The 6988-nt window shown below is 39.2% G+C and overlaps 1 pseudogene; it reads left to right on the forward strand.

Annotated features, from left to right (window-relative positions):
• Positions 1–4558: 4558 nt before the first annotated feature.
• LOC102814701 lies at positions 4559–5199 on the forward strand (annotated as a pseudogene).
• Positions 5200–6988: the final 1789 nt, after the last annotated feature.

The raw sequence follows: 6988 nt of genomic DNA on the forward strand, positions 1-6988 counted from the left end.
TCACCAGCTGCTCCTCCAAACCCTATACAGCATCACTATGAGTAGGAATAGACTTGATGGCACTTAACAACAACAGTGACACTGTAGGTCATGCACTGGACCACAGATCAGTTTGAACCACGAAGTTGGTGTTTCAAATCCATCAGCCACTCTTTGGAAACCATGTACAGACTATGGGTTGAACTGATTCAATGGCACTTAACAACAACAACAACAGCATGTTCAGTATCAAGTTGTAATGCAATTTTACTGGGCCTGGAGCTGGGAAGAGATGTTCCCGTTTAGCTCTCCAGGGTTGGTGCTGGCTGGCGCTCCAGTGATTAGAACATTGTCTTTCCATTTTTCTGATATAATCTTGCATACTTTCGTTTTAGGTTTTCCAACCCTGCTAACTGGGAATGGATTCAGTTGATTTTTCAGGAAAACAATTTATAGAGTTGTGTCTGCTCTATGAGAAGCATAATTAGTTGTAGGAGAATGAACACCACACAGGAAATTCGAAGAATTGATATTCAATTTAAATTCCAATCTGTCACTTCCTGGCTTACAGGATGTGGGGAGAGGAGGGTAACTCTTCCATTATACACATTGGTTCAGGCATCATGGAAAGGTAAACACTGATTTCTATCTAAAGTGCAGAATCCCAGGGTGGTACAAATGCCTAAACACGTAGCTAAAAACCTAAAGTAGAAGCACCTCAAAAGCAATGTCTGGTGATCTAGTTCCAAAATAACCAAACCATTGAAAACCCTATGGAATACAGTACTGTTCTGAAACATTTGAGGTTTCCATGAGCTGGGATAAACTTAGTAGCAACCATTTGCCTTATTTTGTTTTTCTCCTAACTGTGTTTAGAGTGTTGTGATTAACAAGAAAGATAATCCATTCTAGAGCATTTTATAAATAATAAACAGTAAACAAATATGCAGCATAAATAATATCAGTAATACTCTCCAAGTCTTTCAGCTTGGTCTGCTGCACGTTCAGTACCTTTTACATAGCAAACATCTAACTTAATCTACATGGTGGTGGTGGTGTGCCTTCCAATCTGTTCAAACTCAGGGACTGTGTGTAAGGTTTCTGAGGCTGTAAATCTTTACAGGAGCAGAAAGCCTCATCTTTCTCCCATTGAATGGTTGGTAGATTTGAACTGCTGACCTTGCAGTTAGCAGCTCAGCTGTTGTGGCACTGTGGGTTAATGCGCCAGACTGCAAAGCCATTTGAACTGAAAGGTTGGTGGTTCAAACTCAGCAACTGCTCCTTGGAAACCCTATTCAGGGTCGCTATGGGTCGGAACCGACTCGATGGCACTTAAGAACAACAACATGCTACCAGGGTTCCTTATCTACATTGCTGTTGTTTAGCTCCTTTGAGTTGATTTCAACTCAGTAACAAAGGAGTGGCTACTGGATTTGAACCATCTATCTTGCAGCTCAAACTATCCTTTCCATCCAGTGCTTATCATACAGTGCAACACCAGGACCCCACCTTACCTACATTGTTGTTGTTTAGTGCCTTTGAGTCAGTTTTGACTCATAGAAACCCAGTATAGGATTTCCTGGGATTTACATGATTTTCAAACTTGTGGTTTTCAGTCTAGTGCTGATCCTAACACCACCATTCCACGGCTACAGAGCAGAGGGAATGATATATCAAAATAAAGTTAACTCTGCAGCATCAAGGAATGGAACAAAGTGATGTAAAAGAACTAGTAAGGGACCTTCCAGCACTGTACCGATGACCTCGGCTAGGACTGGACCAGCTCTCTAGAACCAAGTTGGGGCAGGTGGGAAGTGTGCTGCCAGTGGAAACAGCATGAGAGATCAAGAAGAATGACAAGAAAGATGTTTCCCACTTTTGCCCTTTTGTCCACATACCTGCTACCCTTATGGAGTCTTGGTGTGGCATTGTGGGCCAATGCAATGGACTACAAAGTCAGTTTAAGCCACAAAGTCACTGATTCAAGCTCACCAGCTGCTCCTTGGAAACCCTATACAGGGTCAGTATGGGTCAGAACCAGCTCAATGGTACACAACAACAACAACAATAAGATACGCTTGTATTTTTGGCCTCTTCAAATAAACCTAGCAGGTCCATAAGAAAAGTAGGGATATCTGAAATAAAAGCCACTTTTTATGTTTATACTTTGCCTTCAGACCTCTTCCACTTTGGTTGATTTATTCCCATGATATTATACAGTCTATAATCTCTGATCAGTGGCCAAATCAGTTTCTTGTTGATTTGGCTACCAGTAGCCATGCAGATATTTGGATTTTGGCAGCCTGGTTTTGGTCCATCAACTCAAATTTGGATCCTTGGTCTCTTCACAAAGGCAATGAAATGCATAGTTGGTCTGCGCCCTGGACATTGTTCAACTTCTAAGAACCAGACAGAAAAGAAATAAAATAAGGCCCCAGACTAGATCTTTGGAGTTGAGACAGACTGAGCGGTGGCTTACTGGGAAGCATTTAAGACTGCTCAAGGCTGCAAGGGCAGTGAGGCTTGGCAACAAAGGGAGAACAAGACATTTCCTTTGTTGTACTCAATTGTAGTTTCTGGAGTGTGAGCACCTGCAAGAATCATGCTGAGAACATTAGCAGGGTTTGTGATGTCCCGGTTTGTGATTCGGTATTCTGCCAGGTTCCTGTTGAACCTGAATTTCCTCCTCCACAGACTACATCCAAACTCATTGTTCATTCTTCACTGGTGAATACCTATACTGGAGTTGCTCCCAGGATTTCTCTTGAGGGAATAATGTTTTCTTTTCTCTCAAAAAATCAGTTGCAGTTATCTGGAATTACAGTGTACCAGTCTGGAAAGTGTTTTGTCAGGAGGTTTGGCACTCAGACCTCACCTCTTATCGATGGAGGCTTCCATGTTGCTATGATCCTGGAAGTAATCCACTGGTGTTTCAAATACCAACAGGATCACCCATTGTAGACAGATGTCAGCAGAGCGTCCAGAATAAGACAGACTAGAAAGGATTGGTGACCTTCTGAAAAAACTAGTCAGTGAAAACTTTATGAACAGCAATGGAACATTGTCAGATATAGTTCCAGATGATGAACCTCTCAGGTTAGAAGGCCCTCAAAATATAACACATGAAGGTCTACCACCTCAAAGTAGAATCGATCACAATGACATGAATGGAGTAAGCTTTCCTGATCTTCATTTGCTAATGAGGAACAACCCAAAATAATAAGAAACAGCTGTAAACACCTGCTAATAATCAGAATATGAAATGTATAAATTACATATGAATCTAGAAAAATTGGAAGTCATGAAAAATGAATTAGAACACATTACATTGATATACATTAGTGAGTTGAGATGATTGTTTATCAGATTTTTTGAATTGGACATATGGTCTAATACATCAGGAACAGCAAATAAAAAAAATGGTATCAGATTCATCATGAAAAATAATATTTCAATACCTATTTTGAAGCACAAAATTGTCTGCAATAAGATAATATCCATATACTGACAAAGAAGAACAGTTAATACCAATATATTTCAAAGTTACATACAAAGAAGCAGTGTAATATTTTTACTAAAACCCCAGTCGAAATCCATTAAATAAGCAATCAAGATGCATTGTAAATTACTACCAATTTGAACGAAAATATTAGAAACAAGCAAGAATTGGTAGTTGGAAATTAGGGTCTTGGTGAAATAAAAGATGCCAAAGATAGAATGATAGAATTTTGCATGACTTACACACTATAAACACCAATTTGAAACAACATAAATGACAAATACTCACACAGACCTCACGAAATGACACACATAGGAATCACACTGAGTAAATCTGTAAAAGAGACAATGGAGAAATTCAATATCATCTGTCAGAAGATCACGAGCTGACTGCAGTACAGACCATCATTTGCACATACGCAAGTTCAGTTTGAAGTTGAAGAAAATTAAAGAAAGTCCACAAACTCAAGATACAATTTTGAGTATATCCCACCTGAACTTAGAGAATATCTCTAGAACAGATTTGATGCCATCAGCACTAATGACTGAAGACCAGCGGACTGTGGAATGACATTAAGAACATCATACACGAAGAAACCAAAAGGTAATGAAAAGGAAAGAAATGACAACTCTCAATCGTACAGTGAATGGAAAAAAGCTGAACAGAAAGTTTCATAGGACGGCACCAGAAGGCAAAGTATTATAATGAGATTTGCAAAGACCTGTAGTTAGAAAACCAAAAGGGAGGAACAGTCTCAGCATTCATCAAGCTGAAAGAAGTGAAGAAAACATTCAAGTCTCGAGTTGCAATATTGAAGGATTCTATAGGAGTCCTGGTGTGACACTGTGGGTTAATGTGCCACACACACTGCAAAGCCCTTTGAACTGCAACGTTGGCTGTTCAAGCTCACCAGCTTCTCCTAGGAAACCCTATACAGGGTTGCTATGGGTCGGAACCGACTCAATGGCACTTCACAACAACAACAATAGGCAAAATGCTGAACAACATAAAAAACATCAAACGAGAATGGAAAAGATGAGCGTTGTGGAGACGAAGTACTTGCGGCTGAAAACATCTGCGATGACACCTAATGGAAGAAAGCACGCAGGGAAATCCGTGAAGCAAACCATGAAGGAGAAGATCATCCGAACTTAAGAGTTTGACAACATCAAGAGAAATCTGAGTGGTGCCGAACAGGATTTCCTAGAAGGAAAGGTAACAGCAGTTGATAAGCTTGGGAAGAAAAGGTCTTTCACAGGAATGATGGAGCGAGATCTTGGGGGTGAGGTACAGATTATGCTGGAAAGATTTGGAGCTGACATTCACAAGGCTCTTCTTGCAAAGAAAAAGAAATTAGAACTGTATACCCAGGCTGCTCTCAAAAACAGTACTCAAAAAATTGAAAATATTTGGAAAGCATAAGATCAAAGACAGAAACTTAGCCAGGAATATTCTCAGCATTTTCAGAGTTTGTTTCAGCAGTGGGATATGGATATGCAGAAAACTGAAGAACAAGAAGAAAAACTGACTAATACGTTTCGACAAAAACAAAAGATTTTCAAAAATGTAGAATTGTTCAGAGCCAGAGACGGATAGCAGTTACACCGTTATATGAGCAGTTTGTAAAGAGTATGCAGGAAATGGAGAATAATCATGAAAATCATCTGAGTGGTGCTCAAAATGAACTTAGAAAAGAAATGGCTACGTTGCAGAAAAAATGATGATGGATCCTCAGCAGCAAGAGATGGCAAGTGTTTGAAAGTCTCTTCAATCCATGTTATTCTGTTGACGCTTTGAAGAAAGAACTTGAACCTAAGTAATACACAATTATAACTTTAGCTATGGATACGTAAGTCTGTACAGGGTTTTAAAAATTCTAGCTTAGATTATAACATATCACATCCTGTAATTATTAGCTTGTTTGTAGACAGCCCCCTTTCTGTAAACCCTGAATAAAATCTAAAGAGTTTTGTGAGTAGCAGCAATTCTAAAGCAATGTATATCATCGGTCTTCCAGCCCTTTGGTATTAACAGTGAATTGTCCTCCCAAACACGGTCAATTAACTTGAGCAATAAAGATTATTTAAATTTAAAAAAAGAGACAGAGAATGGAAGAAATGCAGTCAGCATACCAAAAAGAATTAGTCAACATTAATTACTCAAGAAGTAGCAGAAGTTCAAGAATAAAAGAAGTCCAAGCTGCACTGACGGCGTTATCAATAGAAAAGGCACCAGGATCTGACAGACTTATAAGTGAAATGTTTCAACAAACAAATAGAGATCTTACATCGTCCACAAAACTTAACTCGAAATGTATTAAAAGCAAAATACAAATGCAAAACTATATATCTTCTAGATTATATATAGGGAAAATGCATATGGATTTTTCTTTGGTGGTGAATTTTCACATAGAACACATAGATTCATCAGAAAAAATTGGTAGTTGGAATTGAATGAAATTAAATCTTTATGTTCTGTTAAAGTAACTGTTAAGAGAATGAAAAAAACTAGCCAATGATTGGGAGAAAATATTTGTCAAGCGTATGTCTAATAAATGATGTGTATGGAGTTATGGTGTGGTGCTGTGGGTTAATATGCTGGACTGCAAGGTCATTTGAACCAAAAGGTCAGTGGCTCGAGCTCACCAGCTGCTCCTCAGAAACCCTGTACTGGATCACTATGAGTCAGAACTGACTTAAAGGCACTTAACAACAGCAACTCAAAGATTACAGTCATGGTGTGGTGCTGTGGGTTAATTCGCTGAACTGCAATGTCAGTTTGAGCCACAAGATCAGTGATTCAAGCTCACCAGCTGCACCTTGGAAATCCTATACAGGGACCAACTCGATGGTTGGAACAACTGACAATATCAGTGGCTGACAAGGAGTAAAATAAGAGCACTTTCATTACTGGTGAGAATACTAAATGGTATAACCACTTTGGAAAATAATGTGGCAGTTTCTTACGAAGCTAAATACTGTCCTATTATTGTTGTTAGGTGCTGTCTAGCCAACAGCGTCTACCGTATGCACAACTGAACAAAACACTTCCTGGTCCTGCACCAACTTCATAATCTTTGCTATGCTTGAGCAATTGCCACTGCCAATGTTCCTATCGATTTTGTTGGGGTCTTTCGCCTTTTCGCGGACTCTCCAATTTACCAAGCATGATGTCCTTCTCCAGGGACTAGCCCTTCATGATAATATTTCTGAAGTATGAGAGATGAAGTCTCGGCATCCTGGATTTTGAGGAGCATTCTGGCTGTACTTCTTCCAACACAGATTTGTTTATTGCTTTTGTGGTTGATGATATTTTTAATATTCTCCTCAAACACCATAAATCAAATGTATCATTTCTTCTGTGGTCTTCTTTATTCATTGTCCAATTTTCACATGACTATGAGGTTACTGAAAATACCAGGGTTTGGGAAACTGTGGTAAAAGAAAAAAACCCTGGCACACACACACCTTCCTGCTTTTGAACCACTAAGTGTTCCCTTGTTCTGTTTGA

The sequence above is a fragment of the Chrysochloris asiatica genome, unplaced genomic scaffold (genome assembly GCF_000296735.1).
Source record: "Chrysochloris asiatica unplaced genomic scaffold, ChrAsi1.0 scaffold00056, whole genome shotgun sequence".
Taxonomy (NCBI): Eukaryota; Metazoa; Chordata; class Mammalia; order Afrosoricida; family Chrysochloridae; genus Chrysochloris; species Chrysochloris asiatica.